Source organism: Peromyscus eremicus, chromosome 16_21 (genome assembly GCF_949786415.1).
Source record: "Peromyscus eremicus chromosome 16_21, PerEre_H2_v1, whole genome shotgun sequence".
NCBI classification, from domain to species: domain Eukaryota; kingdom Metazoa; phylum Chordata; class Mammalia; order Rodentia; family Cricetidae; genus Peromyscus; species Peromyscus eremicus.
The window spans coordinates 55,623,593-55,644,724 of record NC_081432.1 but is presented as its reverse complement, the minus strand read 5'-3'; the positions used below and the strand labels follow the sequence as shown (position 1 = coordinate 55,644,724).

The 21,132-nt window shown below is 37.7% G+C and overlaps 1 pseudogene; it reads right to left on the bottom strand.

Annotated features, from left to right (window-relative positions):
- LOC131926149 (small ribosomal subunit protein uS5-like) overlaps positions 1-21,132 on the bottom strand; it is a 93,109-nt pseudogene that overhangs the window by 30,804 nt on the left and 41,173 nt on the right.

Here is a 21,132-nt window from a genome sequence, read left to right as displayed (position 1 = left end):
TGTGTGTGTCTGTTTGCATATTTATGCATGTATGAGTGCACACCTGTACTTATGCATGTGGAAGGCAGAAGTCAGCACTGAATTTTCATTTCCCAAGAACTGTTTATTTTGTTTTTTTAAGACAAAAAAAATCTCTCTATAAGCTCGGGGGGGGGGCTCTTTCTTGGGATGGCTGCCCAGCAAGCCAGGTAGCATGTCTGTTTCCCCCTCCCTGGCAAGATTATAAATGTGTGCTATCACACCCAGGTTTTTTTGTGGATGCAGGGTCAAACTCACATCTTTGAGCTTATGAGGCAACCATTTTCCTAATTGAGCTATCTCCTCAGCCTTATTTCATTCTTTTTAACGGGGGGGGGGGGAGATGCCATTTGAAGGACTGTGTGATTAATTGCTTAATTCTACCGGTTTAACACGGAGTTGGAGGGTGCCATAGACTTTCTGCATTCACAGCCTGATGAACCAAACTGTTTTGACAGCACTTTACAACTCGAGTCACAAGAGGTTTAGAAACAGGCTCCTTCTCAAATCTTGATTTATTTTTTTGAAGATGTGATTAATAGGTTTGAGATCTCATTTACTTAATCAGTGCCCATTTCCCACACATTCACAGCACCCACCTTGTGAGTAGGCAATAGTCCTAATTTGGGCTTTGCCCCCAAGAAGACTCTTTTATTTAGCAATGAACTTTTATGAAACATACTGGAAAGGTCTCAGTATATCTGGGCTGTTGATTTGCTGAAGCAGTTGGCTTCTGCCCATGGGAGCCCAAATTAATAGATGTGCAGTCACATTAGATTACAGATCTCAGACGCAATATTTCTTTTCATTAACATTTCCCCTTTTCATCTTTAATAATGGACTAAGTTGACTTATTTAGCATTTGGCTTTCTTATATAAGTTAATGATAGCTACAAGCAAGCATCTACTTTTCTGACCACTGTCCTGAGTGACAACCATCTGTCACTGAAGTCTCAAATAGGCAACTGCTTGAGCAAGTATTTTACCTGGAATACTAGGGTCACTGCTTTCTAATACACTACATTGTATTAGAAGTGTTTGTTTTCTGACTGATGCTTGATCAAGGAATGTATTTTGTATTTTAAATCACACTGCACACATGTGATAGATTAGGAAATTATAGATTTCATTCCAAGACCTAAGTAATTTTGAACACAGACAGTATAAGTTAAAGAAATCTTAGATGTCATTTGAGTTTAGAAACAACATTGATGATTCCCATTACTGGAGAGATACAACAACCACCTTATTTTTGTTGGACAATAAACTTGATAATTGAGTTTTGGAAAATGAACTTACACTCTACTCAGATTTGGCTGCCAAATTTTAAAATTTATGAGGTTTATTGCTTTAGGTACTTTTTTTCCTATTGTGTGATACAATACTCTTACAAAAATAATTGTTATTAAGCGTAAAGTTCTATGTTATAGTGTATCACAGCAGGAAGTCACAGTGGCAGGAACCTGAACTAGCTGGACACAGTATCCATAAGTAGGAATGAGAACAGTATTCAGCTTCCTGTTTCAATTTCATTCAGTCAAGATCCCAACCAGGGAATGGTTCCAACCATAGTGACCGGATCTTTCCTCCTCAATCATAACCAAGGCAACTCATCACAGGCATACCTGGAGACACATCTTCCAGGTAATTCTCAGTTCTCTCAACTTGGCAGTTAATACTCACTACCATAGGAAGGATTGTGTCTGTCTTTTTCAATGGTACAACTTTACACATAGCACACTGTGAGGAGCAAAATGTGGGTCCAGTAAGTATTCATTTAATAAAATTCAATAAATATATGCTATTATCCCAAATAGTCTAAGAAATTTTTGCAAAACTAATTTTCTCTTGTCAAATTGGTGTGACCAATTCAAAACCAACTCTTTTTCTAGCTTATAGGCTTGTCTTAGTCAGTGTTCTATTGCTGTTAATAGTTGCCATGATTGTGGCAACTCATAAAGGAAATATTTAATTGGTGGTGGCTTACAGTTTTAGAGGTTTAGTCCATTATTAACATAGTGGTATACAGTCAGAATGGTGCTGGAGAAGTAGTTGAGATTTCTACATTTGAATCTGCAGGCAACAGGAAGAGGAAAATACTGGGCCTTGCTTGAGTTTTTGAAACTCCAAAGCCCACCCCCAGTGACACACTTCCTCCAATGAAACCATACTTCCTAATACCTCTCAAGTAGTGACATTCTCTAGTGACTAAGTATTCAAATTTCTAAACCTGTGGGGGCCATTCTCATTCATAGCACAACAAGGCTTCAATGAGTTTTATTCTGTGTGAGGTTGTATATTGACTTCATGAGTGTAAAGAGTCATTTTTCATCCTTTATTAACATGTATGAACATTACACATACAATAATGAATTTTAGTATGATATTTCAATCCCACATAATATATACTCTGATCATAGATAACACTTCCTTTTTTCATTTCTTTGGCACCCCTTGGTTTTTCTTCTCTACATCTTCATAAAACACATAACAGCTTACTGCAGACTACAATTATCCTTCTGTGTTGTGCAGCACCAGAAACTTCTTTCTGTGTAACTGTGTTTTACTACTCATTATCCAGCCTCTTTTTACCCATCTTCCCTCCATGACTTTACCAAGTGTTCAATGTTGTTACTGTATATTAAGGTTGACTTTTTCAGCATCCAAATATAAAGGAGAATGGGAGATGTTTGTCTTTCTTTGTTTGGCTTAGGACAATGACAATGCCCTTAAATTCCACCACAATTTTAGTAAATGTCAAGATTTTGTTTTCCTTGATGATAGAATAATATTTCATGGTGTTTATATGCCATAGTTTCTGTGTCTATTCATTTTTTTTTTGAGACACTTAGATTGAGTCCGTGTCTTAGGTTTTTTGGATAGTGCTGTAGTAACATGGATAGTACTGTTGTAACAGTACAACTTTGTAATGCTGATTTCCACTCAAATGTGGTATTCTCTAATATGATCATTTTAGTATAAGTTTGTAAAGCAGCTTCTCTATTCTCAATAATGGCTGCACTAGGTCATATCTGATGGGGGAATGTTTTTCTGTATGCTGAAAATATGTGTTTCTCTGCTTGGCTGATAAATAAAGCTGTTTATCCTATGACAGGGCATCTTAGAGGTAGGTGGGAAATTCAAGAGAGAGACAGGAAGAAGGCGGGGGAGGCACCAGCCAGCTGTCCAGGGAGCAGCATGTAATGGTGCACAGGTAAAGCCATGGAACACATGGCAACATATAGATTAACAGAAATGGGCTGAGTTTAAGTGTAAGAGCTAGTCAGTGATAGGCCTGAGGTAATGATCAAGCAGTTTTAATTAATATAAGCTTCTGTGTATTTACTTAAGTCTGAGTGGCTGTGGACTGGGCGGGACACAGAAAATCTTCTGACTACACACATCCCCAGTAAGAATGTGTAAGGGTCCCCTTGTTGCTATCTGCAGAAGAATTTGTTCATTTGATAATAATTATTCTGACTTTGGTGAGCTAACATTAAAATGTAGTTTCAATTTGTCTTTCCAGAATAGTTAAAATAGAGAGCATTTTTAATAAGTTTGTGAATCAACTGTGGTTTCTTAAATATGAGTCCATTGAAATTCAGGACCATTTCTAACTCAGGTGACTTGTCTTTAAGTTTTTTTTCAGCTACAAATATATTTTAGACATTGATCCTTTTCCTGATAGGTCATTGACACACCCTTTCCACCTTCTCTGCAGGTTATTTTTAGTCTTTTGGTTATTTTCTTGCTTTTTAATTTGAAGTAATTTCACTTTTTCTGGTTTTTTTTTGCCTTTTGCTTTTGTTTTTGGGATCTTATGAAGCAAATATTGCCAACATTAATATCTTGAAGCATTTGTGCTGTGAAATAATCCTTTTGTACACTATAACTATGTATTACTCTCATTGGTTAATAAAAATCTGTCAGGCTGGTTGCCAGGCAGGAAGTAAAGACAGGACAGCCAGAAATAGAGGACTCTTGGAAGAAGAAGGCAGAGTCAATAGAGATGCTAGCCAGTTGCTGAGAAAACAGGACATTTAGAAATTTAGGTAGCAAGCCATGATCCATGTGGTGAAGCATAGACAAGACGTATGGGTTAATTTAAATGGAAGAGTTAGCTAGTAACAAGCCTGTGCTATCAGCTGATCATTTATAAGTAATATAAAGCCTTGGTTATATAAAGTAATATAAAGTGTTGGTTATTTGGGAGCAGGCAGTTGGGACAGGAAAATTCTGCCTACACACTTGTTCCGTTTTATTCTGAGGTAGTTTCATAGTTTTAGGTTTTATGTATGTATGTTTGATCCATTGTGAATTGATTATGGTAGAGGGTGAGAGACAGAGCTTAAGTGAGAGACTTCTACTAGTTACATCTGGTTTTCCAAGTTTCCTTTCTGAAAAGACTGTCTTTTCTCCAGTGTGTGTTTCTGCCACTTGGGGAGAATCTTCTGCCTGTATATGTATGCATTTATTCCTGAGATTTATATTCTGTTCCATTACTCTATATGTCCAATTTTACATCAAAAATCTGCTGTTGATTGCTATTACTTTGTAATAGTTCTTAAAATAAGAGACTATGAAGTTTCCAGGTTTGGTCTTTGCATTAGAGTTTGCTGTGGCTACCCAGGTCCTCTTTTGCTTCCACGTGATCCCTGATACCAGAGTTGTGAAGAACATAATTAGTTTTTCAATTGGGATCACATTCAAATTGCTTTTTATTATTAACATCATTATTCTTTAAAATGCATTCATTTATTTAAATTCTGTATGTATGGGTATTTTGTCTGCATGTATATCTGTGCACCATGTATGAGACTGGTACCTATAAGCACTGGTGCAGAAAGATACTGAACTAGAGTGCTCTGGGGGCAGAAAGAGAGATTGATTGGGGATAAAAATGTGAAGGCCATCTCTCTGTGTCTATTCATTTCTTGAGGGACAATTTGATTGAGTCTGTGTCTTAGCTATTGTGAATAGTGCTGTAGTAACATGGGGCTCAGTATAGCTTTGGTATGCTGATTTCTACTCAGATGTGGGGTCACAGAGAAGAGCAAAATGGCAGAAAATAAGCAGATTTTATATGATAATCAGCAGGGTGGGGATGTGAGCTGATATCAGTTTTCCAGGTTGATCTCAAACCAGGTGTTGGTTTTATATGGCAGGGCAATGTTATTCATTAAGCGGCACTGTTTACCTGAGAGAAAAGCCACAAGGCACAATAAAACCCACTGTGAGAGTTTACCAGGAGAAGGGGGGGGGGCAGGAGAGGATGTGGTCAGACCTGTTTGAGAGACATGTGCGGAGACAGAAAGAAGGAGAATGGGGAAGAAGAGGAGGGGGGAGAAGTCTATGGCCTGCTTTTTATGTATCTTCTGCACATGTGCATATGGGCTCACATAGCTAAGCCACACATGTGCATAGATTATGTGATCATGCTGCATGCAAATTGTGTGACCATGCAGTGCACGGATTACATAGGACATAAGGCCCCTTACTTGGCTACTGAATAGCGTATGTGTGGTCATACAGTGCCCCATTCCTGTTCAATTGCAATTTTTTTTTTTTAATAAGCAGAGTCTGGAATGTTGCTACATGACTGCACATGTGCTATTCAGTAGCCAAGCAAGGGGCCTTAAGTCCTAGTAATCCATGCACTGTGTGGCCACATAATTTGCACACGGCGTCATCCCACAATCTATGTACATATGTGGTGTAGCTATGTGAGCCCATACGTGCATGTGCAGGGGAATCCATAAAAAGCAAGTCACAGATTCCTTCCCACTTCTTCTTTCCCCTTCTCCTTCTGCCCTCCTCTCTACACATGTCTCTCAAACAGGCCTGATTGCATCCTTTCCTGTCCCTCCCTTCTCCTAATAAACTCTCATAGTGGGTTTTATTGTGCCTTGTGGCTTTTCTTGCACTGTAAACAGAGCCATTTAATGAATAACATTGCACCACATAAAACCAACACTAGGTACCCTTGCCAAAGGTAGTTGACCTTTGGGAGAAGGTTAAGGAAGGCTTCTGGAGGATTAAGGGTGGTGGTTCCCATTGTACACTGACTTAAGAGATTTGTTTTCTAGTAAACAGAAACATTCAGGCTAGTCCATCCAATAATAATTGTAGATGTAACCAACTGTCTTATTAAATAAGAAACACAGAACTAATGCAAAGAAGAAAGACAAGATATCAGAGCTAAGAGCCTTACCCGCCTGTTGCAGCTAGCCTCTTAAGCCAAGAGACCTCTCCAAAAGAGAGCTACTTCCTGTCTGTCTTTATATAGACTTTCTGTTCTGCCTTCTTATTGGTTGTAAAACCAACCACATGACCGCCTTGTCACTGTCTGTTGTACAGCCCTCCAGGTCTTCTATGGTATTGAGATTAAAGGCATGTGTCTCCAATGCTGGATGTATACTTGACCACACAGAGATCTACCTAGCTCTGCCTACAAAGTGCTGGGATTAAAGGTGTGCGCCACCACCACCCAGCTTTTGCTATGGCTCTAATAGCTCTGACCCCCGGGCAACTTTACTTACTAACATACAATTAAAATCACATTTCAGTACAAATAAAATACCACCATAAATAATCCTTCTGTTTACCTGGCCAGAGTCCTTCTATTTAGGACATTGTCATCAGTACTGCCATTTTGGGGGCCGAGGGTCTTTGGACCTGAAAGTGTCCACAAGGTAAAAAAAGAGTATTAGATCCCCTGGAATTGGAGTTGCTGATTATTATAATCCATGATATGGGTGCTGGGAATTAAACCAAAATCATCTGCAAGAGCAGCCAGTGCTCTTAACCATTTTACTTTAATGACTACAGCATACAATATACCTGCATAATTGCTTGCCATGTGAGAAACATAATTCTAACTTAATGATAACATTACTGAATAAGTAATGAATGGTGAATCAAAAGCTTTACTACCAAATTTTAAAAAAGTGTGTGTGTGTGTGTGTGTGTGTGTATGCACTTATTGTTTGTTTTGATTTTAACTTTCTGTTCATTTGTGATTAAGTTGCCAAACCCTTTGTACCTGCTTTCTAATCAGTATTTTGAAGTATATATGTCAGGGTTCATTACTCTGAAACATGGCATTTTGTGACAAAAGTCACTTTCATTCCTTATTCCTTTTAACTTCCAAATGTGCCATCTCCTGGATTGCTCCATTTGTATCTGTCTAATCCACAAATCTACTCCTCAGTTCTCTTTTTAATAAAAAGAACATAGAAGCAAAACCATGCTACGTACAGGTTTTCAAACGGAGCAGACACCGTTGCAATGACAGCATTAATAGTGTTATTTTCATGGAGCTTGAAATGTACTTATTCAAAGAAACTTCATCTCAAACCGATTCCCATGAAATCCTGGAAACTCCCGAGGTGACAGCTTCCTCTGTCACTGGAAACTTAACTTTGTCTTGTAATTTATTTTTTTTATTTTGTGCCTTCTCTGCAGATTTTCATTGACATACAGCTTTTATTGAGACGATCCTTCCCTGAGATGGTGGATGCTCTAGATGCAGAGTGTCCTTGCCATAAAGAAACTGGCTATACTTGAGTAATTAAATCAACAGATGAACAGAAATGAGGGATTATGAATATCTTATAATTTGTGAGTGCTGAGTACATTGTGGGCAGGAATTCAAAATCTGGCTGAGGAGCTGAGTTAGACAGATTCCCAGGTAGGCAGACAGACAGAGGGAATGGTCATGACTAGGTAATAAAGACTGTGAACTTCCAAGATGGCAGGCTTCTTCCTTACCCTCCTGACCTGAGACAAAAGCCTGGCAGCTTAAAACAAAGGCCTTGTTGGAGTTTTTTTACTCCTGTGGTCCCCTGTTGAGGACTGGGTCAACAAGTTCAAGGACAGATCAGGACATATCACACAACGATTGGAGGGCCAATCAGCCATCAGGCCAGTCAGCCATTCTCTTTTTCTTCAAAGTTATCAATCCTAAATTGGGGCAGCTGTGGGTGGGAGGGGACACTTTAAATTCGTTTCTTAAAAATCTCAACTTTTGTAGAGGGATCAGGCTTTGACTTCCTGAGCCCCTCTTTGCTTTGGGGAGGTTTTTTTTTTTTTTTTTCCCTCTGTGTGCTTGCTGTGTGTGTTTTCTTATCCCTAATAAAAGCATTTTTTTTTTGTTATTTGTTCCTGCCCCCTGATTTTTCTTGTTGTTACCTGATGTACTTGAGATTTGCCCTCTTTTTAATTCTTTAAGTGGCAGGGAAAGTGAACCCAATTAAGGTAACTAGATGGTAACAGGGCCACCAGAGGAGTATCTCATAGGTTATAATCAGTAAATTTTACATCATCTTTATATGAATGTAATAAAATGCCTGACATAATTTTAAAAATAGGAGAGTTTAGTTTGGTGCATGATTTTGGATGTTTCATTTTGTGTTTGGTTGGTCCCATGGCTATTGGATCTGTAATTAGGTGACATTAAGGAGGCACAGGTGACTAGAGAGTAAAAGAATGGAAGGAAAAGACCTGCATCTCAAAATCCTCTTTTGGGGCAAGTGCCCAATAACCTAGCCACCTATTCTTATGTTTCAACAGCACTCTGATATGAGGACCAAGTCTTTACCAATAGGCCTTTGCAGATATTCGTATTAACCAAGGGAGTTCATTCTTTTTCATGCATAGTGAATGTGTGGCTCATCTGTGACCTGTGATTGACACACCATCAGGCACTGCATTTTTCTGACCTTGCGTTGGAGATAGCTAGTGACAGGCTCTACTCGAATCCTTGTCCTGGCTTTTGTATCAGAAGAGTCATCGGCTTCTGCAAGGCAAGTCTTGCTTTAGAATGGGTTCCTCCCAGTGGCTCATGCTGCCATTGACACAGCAGATAACTCACATTTGTGTAGTGGAGGAAGTTGTCGTTTGAACTCTAACTTAACTTTAACTCCAAGCTACGTAATTTCATGGGATTTGGTGTCCATAGTTCATGGTGTAGGTAGTAGATTAGTTCATGGAGAAAGTAACGTAGAGTAGAATATGCATGTTGGCAATGTATGTGACAAGAAAATTGAAGAAAGACTAGGGTGCACATTTAGTACTGTTTTCTTACCATCTATCTTTGAGAAATTCTCCCAGGCAGTTGCACTTTGAGTGGTTTTCCATGTGAAAGGAGAGGTGCTCCCCAATATTCTTATAACTCTAAGGGGTCATTATTTTATAAAGACTAATTTTATACTATTAACACTAGAAATGAGCAGTTCTAATACTTTTCCATTCTTAATTTCTAATCAAGTGTGTAGGCAATGATTAGAGCCTGTTAGAATGATGTTAAGCACTTGAGTGGTATCGATTGAACATTATAGTCTGATAATTATGGAGAGAAAAGTTCTGATTTACAGAGAAGGGATTTTGAAGTCAGGGCAAATTAATCTTGATTATGCCCTTCAGTGGCTTATTACCTTTTGGAACCTTCATAGTCTGGGTAATTGTGGGCTTTCTCCATCTACATTGTCTAAAACTGAAGGAAACCATGGATGGGTCTGGACAAGGCTGTGAGTCCTCAAACCAGCATTTCCTGCCTCTGAAAGAATGGAGTAGCCGCAGCAAAGAACGCTTATTTGATCTCCCCAGGACGCCACAATTTCTCTACCACTAAGTTTTATTTCAAAGGATCAGGGGCTTAAGTTTATTTACTTTGAATTGGGGCAAATAGGATTGCGATTTTCCGGGATTCTGAGAGGAGTCTCACAACAGTTTACTTTCTTTGATTTTATTTTAATATAATACCATGGCATTTGAGGGCTCGGGGGTCAAGAAATCTCAAAAACGTTCATTGTTAATGGGTTTCTAAATTTGAATTCTTGTCTTTGGCAGCAATTTCTCCTATTATATTGTTTCAATGACTCTTCTGGAATAAAACCTAACCAATCATAGCAACATTGTATGTTCACAGTGGCTTCAAATGCAGAGTTCTGCAAACAGAGAACTAAACTCCAATGTTTCACAGTGAAATATTTAGGGCTTAAGGTCCTTCTGAAATTCTCTGTAACCAAATACCAATTTACATCAAGCCCACGAAAAGAGGCTTTAATCAGAGGCAAAGCTTCCAGGGCATAACCCCTTACTGCCTTTGAAATACCTCTGGAAATGGTTTCAAATCCTAAAATCTAAGACCATTTAACTGAAAGACAGTTGAGATAGGGTTGTCAGAAAAAGCCCAGTTGTTCACACATACCTCTTCCGTTTTGTATGGGGAAATAACTCCTTGATTTCACTGACTCTAAATGTTAAGAATTTTCTTTGAATTCAAATATTTCAAGCTTTTGTGTCCATTTAAAAGATGCAGAGTTGTGAGCTAGGGAAACCACAGAGAGAAAAGGTATTTTAACAAGTGTTCCAATTTGTTTTAGCTATATCTCTTGGATGGATTCTAAAGTCATTTTGTAGTTCCAAATGAATGGCAGCTCAGAACAGTGTGAGAAATGCATGGATGGGCGTGCTCTATGTGTGCATACCGTTCAGCTGCTCCAAGAGCCACAGTTTCAGTGAGTGGAACACTTTCAAAAGCAATGTCAGAGATAGAGACTTTGGTCTGTTACTGTGGCCCTTTACCTCTTTCCTTCTGTGATGTCAGAACGATCAACATGCAGAGAATAATGAACATTGGGATGCTCAGTCCCACGTAGATGGGATGTCTATAAATATTCTGCCTTGCAAGGCTCAGCAATCTATGAGGAAGTGGGGGCAGAAATATTTCAAGAGCCAGATGTGATCAATGACTTCAAGGAAACTTTTTTCCCCCAGACACAGCGTGGTAGAGGCACATGTACAGAGATTGTGACAGCATGCACAAGGCACACACGAGCCCAAGCCAGAGAAATTCCCAACACGGAGGAGGGGCGGTGGCCACAAAGTCTCAACTCCAGCTGAGAGATATTGGCATTTGATTGCTTCTGGGAGTAGGAGAGTCAATTTTCTTTAACGATATGGCACTTCAGGGCAGGCCTCATGCCCTCAAATAGTTTGCCAGTACAATCTGAACTCGATGGCTTTGGTTGTGTTTTTTAAAGGGAGAGAGAATCTGAAGTTAGGTGGGTAGGAGGAGGAGGGCTTTGGAGGAGTTGAGGGAGGAGTTGTGTTAGGAATATTATCAAAATACATTATGTGGAATTTCCAAAGTTTATATGAAATCATAATTTTAAAAAGGTAGGATTCTAGTTTAGACTAAACCAAGAGCTAGAAAAACCAGATCTCAGAAACCAAACAGAGAAGATAACATCTGAAAAAAAGTCACTTGCTATTTTCAGAGTATCAACAATAAAGAAAATACATTTTTGGAAATTGCATACAGACAATTTATTATTACTGATAAGGCCAAAATATAGCTCAATGAACAAACATGACACTGAAAAATTGAGAAACAGGAGGATCCTTTAAGTACAGTTATGGACTTTTTACTGAAAACTCATATTCCTACAGCAGTTTTTCTGCACTGTTAGAGGATGTCTTTTTTCCAATACATCTTTTTACACCTTTCTCAAAAATTAGATGACCCTAGCTCTGTAGAATTGCATCTGGTCCTCTAGTGTGTTCCATTGTTCTATGTATCTGTTTTTGCATGGGATTATAGTGTGACTATTATTGTGACTCTACAAAGTAGTTGAGACCAGATATATTGATACCTTGCTGTTTTTATATTGCTGTTTTTGGTATGGATTGCTTTGTTATTCAGATCCCTTATGCCTCCATGTCAATTTTATGATTAGTTTTCCTAGGTCTCTGAATGCTGTTAAGACTTATAGGTTACTTCTGGTAATATGGCCACTTTCATGATATTAATATTGGCAACTCATGAATGTGGGAGATCTTTCCATCTTCCAATGTCTTCTTCAATTTATTTACTATCTTAAATTTTTCACTGTTGAAGTCTTTACATCCTTGGTGAGGCTGATCCTTAGTTATTTTATTTTTTGGAGTGATTGTGAATGAGATTCCCCTCACCCATTTCTTTACCAGGAAGTTCAGTGTTGATGTACAGAAAACCTACTGAGTTTTGTATTTTGATTTTGTACTCTATTCTTCTGAAAGTGTTTAACAACTTCGAAAATTTTCTGGTGGAATTCTTTGGGTTTGTTATATATAGGATTTGTCATATGCAAATAGGGACAATTTGACTTTCTTGTCTCCAATTTGCATCCCCTTTCATATTGTATTGTTCTCTCTATAGCCAAAAAGACTGAGCAGTATATGGAATAAGAGTGGATGAGGATCCTTTCTTCTACGTTTTAAAGGAAACGATTCCAGCTTTTCCCATTTAGTGTAACATTGGCTATGTGTTTGTAATACATGGCTTTTTTTTATTACACTAAAGTAATTGTTCTTCATAGTCTTAGTTTCTTTAAGGTTTTTATCATGAAGGTTTCTAAACTTTGTCCAAAGCCTTTCCTGCATTGCTTGAGATGATCATGTGATTTCTGTCCTGAAGTCAACAAACGTGCAGTGCTGCAGTTGCTGCCTTTCACATGGTAGCTAACCTTGCATGTCTACCTTGGTCATAGCGTGTTCTTCCATTTGTTTGCAAGAATTTCTGTGTCTATGTTCATCAGGGAAAATAGTCTGTGGTCTTATTGTTGGGTCCTTATCTGATTTTGGTATCAGGATCATTGTGGAATGAGTTTGTCAGCATTTCCTTCCCTTTCTATTTTATGAAATGGTTTGAAGAGTGTTTGTGTTAGCTCTTCCATGAGGATTTGGTAGAATTTAGTAACAAACTTATCTGGTCCTGTGCTGTTCTTTGTGGGGAGCATTTTATTGCTACTTCTGCTTCACTGATTGTTATGAATCCATTTAACTTGTTTCTCTCCACTTGACTTGATTTTTGTGTGCCATGTATGTCTAAGGAATTTATCCATTCCTTATAGATTTCCGTGGTTTTTGGAATATAAGTTTCCTAAGTATTCCTTAATGATCTTTTACAATTTATTGGAATTTGTAATAAACAGCATCACATCTACTCATATCTAAATTTATGAACTTAGGAGTTTTCACTCTTTCTTTTGATTATTTTTGCTAGAAGCTTGTCAATGTTATTTTTTAAGAACCAACTTTTTGACTGGTTTTATTTATTGCTTTTCAAGTCCCCATTTCACTAATTTTGGGCCTGACCTTTATTATTACTTGTCATCTACTGCTTTGGGGTTTTGATTGTTCTTTTTTTATTTTAGGTGCATGATTAGGTTACATATTTAAGGTCTTTAAGACTTTTTGATGGAAGCATTCACAACTGTAAATATCCTCTGAGAATTGCCAAAGCTGCATCCAAAAGTTCTGGTAAACTTTGTTTTCTTCTTCATTGATTCTAGCAAACTTTGAAAAATCAGTTAATCCCTGATATTTCTCAATGATCCACTTGTTGGATCAAAGGGTGTGTTGTTCAATTTCTAAATATTTCTGCAGTTTCTTTTGGTGTCGATTTCTATTTTTATTTTACTATGTGAGAAGACACAAAAGAAGTTTTGATTCTTGTATTTATTAAGATTTTATTTTAGCTTGTGTTTAATTTTCAAGAAGATTCCATGGACTTCTAAGAAGAATGTACATTCTGTATTTGTGGCATGGAATATTTTATATGTGTGTGTGTGTGTGTGTGTGTGTGTGTGTGTGTGTACATATATATATATATACATATCATATTTTATATATGATATAGTTTAACTCTGAGGTTTACCTGTTGGATTTTGGTTTGGATGACTATCTTTAATAAGAATGTAGTATTAAAATTTTTAGATAGCTTGAGAGATATCAGTAGGCTTGGAGGTCATTGAAGATAGGCCCATCTTTCCTTGCAATCAGCTCGGAACCTCATCTCCCATTTCCCTGGTGAAACTACTAAGGGAAATAGCACAATTGCCTTTCCTTAGAATTTAAAGTTCCAGATGTCTATATTGTTCTCATAGACAGTTTATGAATGAGAAATTACAAGCAACAGAAACAGTGTCAGGCAGAGTAACTCTTTTAATGAATGTCCTTGTCTTATTAGGTAGATACATAACAAGCAGGGTATGAAAGACCAAGAAGAATGAAATAAGTGCCCTAGGAAATCACTCCAAATACTAAGGACATTCATTATACAGAGAAGAAACTGCACCATGTTACGCTAAATCCAACTTGCTCCTTTAGAGTCAAAGCTATTGAAGAACTGAAAGAAATCTTGTTTCTAATCCCATCACCATTTTATCATTCCCTGCTCCTTCAGGATTTGTACTCTTTTGCCTGCCACTATCTCACATTCTCTCCTGTATCTTATTTCCTATTTATGAGTTACACATGACAAACTCTCAATATTATTTACTTTAACTCTCTGAGTTCTGCCTTTGCAGAATTCTAAGAATTTATTGGAACATTGAAAAACTCATATAATGCCATTGGTGAAATCTGTTTTTCATTCTCCTCTACACAGCTGCCTTCTTCGGTGACTGAAGATGTAGTTGCTGTTATTATATTGTGGAGAAGTGTCTGTGGTATTAGTGTGATCTCTGAATATTTCTTCATAAGATCAAGCAAGTTATATAAGGATAAATTTTGCTGATGTTTATATAGCTTCCTATCTTGCTAAAATGCCTATTGATGCCCCCTGAAAGACTGAAATGGTGCATCTATTTTTGTGTGTATTTCTCCACTTATACTGACTGCTTGCCGTGGTGCTCATTACCGGCAATATTTACATAAATAGAATTTCAGATTTTTGTTTTGTTTTTATTACTCTGAATCTCATTGCTCATAACGAGTTTAATCTTACATTTGTGTAATTATCATGAAATGTTATGAAATTCACTATAAATTTCAGATCCAGCAGATATCATGAAATTAAAGAGTTTTAAAAGTAGATAAACTTAGGATGAAAAGACTCATATGCATTAAGATGTGAAGTTCAAACTTGAATTCGTAAGAAGAGAATAAGCAGCTACTCACCTACCTCATCAGTAAAATCATAATTGAAACAGAATTTTATATTACCACCAGAAAGATTTCTTGGAACAGATCAAAGCACTGCAATTCTTCTGATGGTCCATGTGCTGTGATGGGGAGAACACAGTGATGGAAGCCGGTGGGACTGGGTTTCTTTGTTTTTTCCATTTCCTCCTAGCAGAGGCAGCACAACGGTCAAAGGCTGGCTCAGGCTCTGTGTGTCTCAGCTCAACCTTTGCTGCCTCTCCCCTCCACTACTTGCAGAGTCTGAAAACTGAAAAAGTTCCTTATCCTTCTGGTGGCTGTCTCCTCATCTATAAAACAGAAACAAGATTTAACTTTCCATAGTGATCAACATGAGTGTGCATCTTGGAATATATGCACAGGTGCAACTTTTTATTGAAAATTTACAGATATTGCATTTGTATGCAAATATGAATCAAAGTCTTTGACAGCCCTGGGTTGAGCAAGGTTATCAGAATCATTTGCCAACCAGACCTCTGGTGCCATTTAGTCAAGATGTGAATGCAAAGAAAAGGTTCTGGAAAAAAGTAAAAGTGCTATTACAGTGGACATGTGCATAACAGGAAATGCCACCTTTTGTCCTGGAAGTTCGACCAGGCACAACATTCCCTTAAGCCAAAGCCTAATCAGAAGCAAGACCCTATCTATGCTTAATTTTGTGGGGGCTGTGGGGGTGAGGAAGCTGTAGAAAGGAAGCTTGAAGCTATTGGAGGCTGGCTAATGGAGTCCTGACTAAAGTGTACCATGAAGTTGTAAGTGGTAAAACTTCCATCAAGTTTTCCAGATGATCTAGCTAAGATCATTGCTGAAAGTTGGCACAAGAGACAACACATTTTTAGTGTGAACAAAACAGCTTCACACTGGAAGATACCACCTAGGATTCCATAGCTATAAAAAAAAATCAATGCCTGACTTCAAAGCTTCAAAGGAAGAAGGCACTCTCTTGCTAGGAGCTAATGCAGCTAAGTTGAAGATAAATATCATTATCCAATCCAAAATCATGGCACCCTTAAGAAAGATAGAAAATCTACTCTTCCTGTGTGTGGTCACTGGAAAAATAAAGCCACAATGACCCTGCATCTGTCTACATTATGATTTGCTAAATATTTTGTTTACCACTGAGACCTACTGCTCAGACAAACAATTCCTTTTAAAATATTGCTTTCAGTTGACAATGCTCTGAGTCATCCCAGAGCACCAATGGGAATATATAATGTGTTTTATGTTGTTTTCATGCCTATACACACAATATCCATTAAACAGACCATAGGTCAAGGAATAACTTTGATTTTTAAAGCTGTATAAACACATTTAACAAGGTTACAACTGCCATAGACAGTAATTCTTCTGATAGACCTAAGAAAGTAAAATAAAACTCTCTTGGGAAAAATATTCACCATTCTTCATGTCACTAAAACTCTGGGCAAAATTGCAATATTAATAAAAGTTTGGAAGAAACTGGTTTCTGCCCTCATGAATGACTAGCAGAGATTACATCTTTGATTAAGAGGCAACTGCAGATATGGTGAGGTAGGAGAATAAGGTTACAAATGGGGCCAGATGATCTTACTGAGTGGCCACAGTGTCTCAAGAACTTATTAAGGGATGGAAGTGACTTCTTATGGATGAGTGAAGAGCGAGACTTCTTTAAATGGAGAAGGTTTTTGAACATTGTTGAAAGTGCAGTAAAAAGATTGAGAAGACGTGAACTCTGCACATAAGGCAGTGGGAAGGGTTGAGACGTTCTCTTTTGGCAAGATCCCATCAGCAGCTTTGCACGCTACAGAGAAATCTCTTATGGTAGAAAGAGTTAACCCATGCAGCAAATTTCACTTTCTTCTTATTTTAAGAAGTTGTCTCTCACCACAACTTTTAGCACTGGTCACTATGGCCAGTCAGGAGTCATCATATGTCAGATAAACAGCAGCCAGCAGGAAGATTATAACTCACTGCAGGCTCAGGTGTTTTAGATATTTTTAGCAATAAAATATTTTGTAATTTAAACACACAGGTTAATTTTCTGTTTTAATTTCTCTTGTGGCCATTTATTTTCTCAGACCCATGACATTTGATTTCCATACTTTAATGAACTTCTCATATTGAAGTCTATTTTAGTTTTTGATACTGAAGAGCACAAGTGCATATGATTTAAATTCTTTAAAATTTATTGATATTTCGTTCATCTTTTTATGTGTGAATAATATTCCATGTACATTGGCAATCAATCTGTCTTGAGTAGCCAACTGCCCTGAAAGCTTCCAGAGGAAGCTCCTGTAATGGTCTCCCACCTCACTACAGGTGAATGGAGATTACAGATGTGCCTGGCTTCACATGAGTCCTGGGGATTCAAACTCAGGTCCTCATCCTCGCATGGCACACACTTTGCCCACTTAGCCATATCTCCAGCCCTATCCTTTGGTTTTACATAGAGATATGACATTTATAAACATTTGTGGTATTGAAAATAACTCAAATATTTTACAAAATGCATAGTAGTGTAGCAAACAAAATTAGCATTTCCACTTCCTCAAAACATTTATTGAACTCTTTTTATGGTAATTTTGAAATGTGAACTATTGTCCACTGTAATTACCCCACAGTGCTATAGATACTAGTAGAATTTCTTCTGTCTAAAACTATCTTGGAACCGGCCATGCCACTTATTTTCCCATCTCCTTCCCTTTTCTTCCTAATTCTAGTGACCATCATGCTAAACTTCTATTCAAACAACTGCTAAAAATTCCACACATGAAGGAGATCATGTAGTACTTGTCGTTTTTTCAACTGAGTTATTTCACTTAGTAATAATGACCTTTAATTAAATCCTCATTGTAGCAAACGGCAGAATTTCATTGTTTTATATGATTGAATAAAACTATATATGCCACGTCTTATTACTCATTTATCTGTCCACAGACATTGTGGCAGATTGGATGAGAAATGTCCCAGATAGACTGAGGTATTTAAATGCTTGGTTTCCAGTTTATGGAGCTGTTTGGGAAGATGTTGGAAGTTCAGCCTGGTTGGAGGAAGTATGTCATCAGGAGTGGGCTTTGGGAATCCATAACCTTGCCCCGCTTCCAGCTATCTGTTTCTGCTTTGTGTTTGCCATTGAGGGTGTGAGCTCTCAACTCTTATTCTTCATAAACTATAAGCTCAAATAAACCTTCCTTTCTAGAGTCTGCCTGGGTCATGATATTTTACCATAGCAACAAAAAAAAGCTAATTCAGATACCTTGATAGATTCGGTGTCTTGGGTGTTGTAAATGGTGCAACAGTAAACACAAACATGCAGTATCTCTTCCATATGGTAATTTTATTTCCTTTGGAAATGAAAAGCAAAACTTGGGTCTTCTATTAGAGCAGTGTGTGTTCATAAGTGACTGGTGAACCATTTCTCTAGCTCCCTGTTATTAGGTATTTTAAAGGAAGGTTCATGCTGTTTTCCATAATGGTTTTAATAATTTCCAGTATAAAATTAGTACCCAGGAAGCCTCCTTTTCTCTGCATCGTCACCACGGTTTGCTATTTTTGCCTTTTGATGATAGATATCCTAACTGTGGCAACATGGATGTCTCATAGTGGCTTCACTTTGTATTTTCCAGATGACTAAAAATGCTGAACATTTTTATACACACATTGACCACTAAAGAAATGTCTGTTTAGAGAACTTGCTCATCTCCTCCATTGGGTAACTATTATTTGTTTCGCATTAAATCGCTTGAACTATTTACATATTCTGATTACTAATCTTTCACCAAATGGGTAATTTCAAAGCATTTTTCCCATGGTAAAGATTGTTTCCTCACTGTGTTGATCATTTCCTTTACTGTGTAGAAGCTTCAGGTCTGTCTATGGTTTACTTTTATTTTTAGTGTCTGCTCTTTTTGTTTTATTTAAGAAATTTTTGCATAAATTTCTTAAAGTGTTTCTCCAATTGATTTCATAGTTTCAGGCCATATATGTAGACCTCTGACTGATTTGGAGCTGACTTTCTGTGATAGGAAGCAGAAATGCTTCTCTCTCCTGTATTATGTAGATGAGGTTTCCCCAGCACTTTTACTGGAGAATAAAAGGCTATCTGGTTTTAAATAGATAAGTGAGTTTCTGGCTTTTTTCTGCTGTTTTCTTTGTCTTGTTCCACTTCTTAAACTTAGGTGCTATGTTGATTATACTTTAAAAAAAATTCTTTTTGTTTGGGGCTATAACTGACTATCTGTAATTTTTGTGAATATTTTTACATATGGGTTTGCATGGAATCGTTTATTTTTGGTTTATATTAGTATTGTTTTGTAGGCTTTGAAAAGTTTATTTTCTGGCAGGAGATTCTCTTAGCTTGAGGTTCACTGTTGCTGGAAGAAGGGTGTCATTTTTCTAACAGTATAGCCACTGGAGGACTAGGTGGGAAGAAATGTGGTGAGGGAGGGGATATCAGAGAGCAATGGTAGGTAAATATAAGATATTGTATATATGTAGGAATCTGTAAAAACAAACAAACAAACAAACAAACAAACAAAAAACTATAAAAAATGATTCTTTTAGTTAATGTAAAAGGTGACACTCCTGTTCTAAAATACAGCTTTGTTGGGCATTGTTTTCTTTAAAAAATATTTATTTTATTTTATGTATACTTGTGAGTACCTGCATGTATGTCTTTACTACATGCATGCCTGTTTCACACAGAAGTCATACAAGGGCATCAAAACCCTTGCAACTGTAGTTAGAGATGATTGTGATCTGCCACATAGGTGCTGGGAACCTAGCCTGGGTCTTCTGCAAGAGCATCTGGTACTCTTAACTATTCATCTATTTCTCCAACCCATAACATCACTTTCATAGTTGAAGTTTTCTCAGCATTTTGACATGTTGTCCTGCTTCCTTCTGGTCATCATAGTCTTTAATGATAAATCCCTGTCAATCATTTTTGTGTTTCTTTCTATATAATGGGCCATTTTCTCTTGCTATCTTCACTGTGTTTTTCTATGTGTCTGTCATCACTGCTAATGTGGTGTGTTTGGGTAGGTCTCTGATTTGTGTTGTCTCATTCAGAGTTTGCTGAGCAGCTTGGATGTGCAGGTTTATGCTCATAAGCAAATTCCTCACAATTCCAACCATTGTTTCACGGAATGCTGTGGGATGGTCTGTATGTCAAGTGTGTTGCTGATTGGTCAGTAAATAAATCACTGATTGGCCATTGGCTAGGCAGGAAGTGTAGGTGGGACAAGGAGGAGAATAAAGCTGAGAAGTGGAAGGCTGAGTCAGAGAGACACTGCCAGCCGCCATGATGAGAAATAGCATGTAAAGATGCCAGTAAGCCATGAGCCATGTGGCAAGGTATAGATTAATGGAAATGGATTAATTTAAGCTGTAAGAACAGTTAGCAAGAAGCCTGCGATGGCCATATAGTTTGTAATCAATATAAGTCTTTGTGTTTACTTGGTCGGGTTTGAGTGGCTGTGGGACTGGCAGGTGAGAGAGATTTGTCCTGACTGTGGGCCAGGCAGGAAAACTCTACCTACAAATGGCGCTCAACATGGGGCAAGAGTTTCCACCTAAAAACTGAGAAAAAAGATTCTAAAATGGAGCTAAAAACAGCTTCCTAATTGTCTCTCTCAAATGAGTGGCAGCTGCTGGTTTGAGCTACTTACTGGTGGGTTCCTGGTGTGCGTGCCTGACTTGCAGTATGGCGGGAATGAGGCCTCTGCAAGTGGCACATTAAGCTGCATGGTGGATTTAGACTTTGCTAGTACAAAATAAAAAAAAAAGAGGTTTCTGGGCTACACACTGCTTGGATAAAAGCATAGACCCACGATAGCTCCCAGAGCTGGCGGTAAAGTACCATGGCCATGTTGGGAAGCTGAGGTGGGCAGAGCCAGCAGCCACAGTTGCTGCAGTTTAAAGCAATAGATTCACAATAAGACAGATTCAGATGTAATAGTTTACAATGTGTGTAAAATATACGTAGGCTTGAAAGAGACAAAAAAGGTGATATATACAGTTATAGAAACAAATACATAGTTTTAAAAAATAAAGTCTTTAAAGAGACAGTAAAATTAATATAAAAAATAAGCCAAGTGAAGATGAATATTACACAGAGAATCTGGATTGTGTTGTCTTTGGGATTTTTAACTGCAGAAAAACATTTGA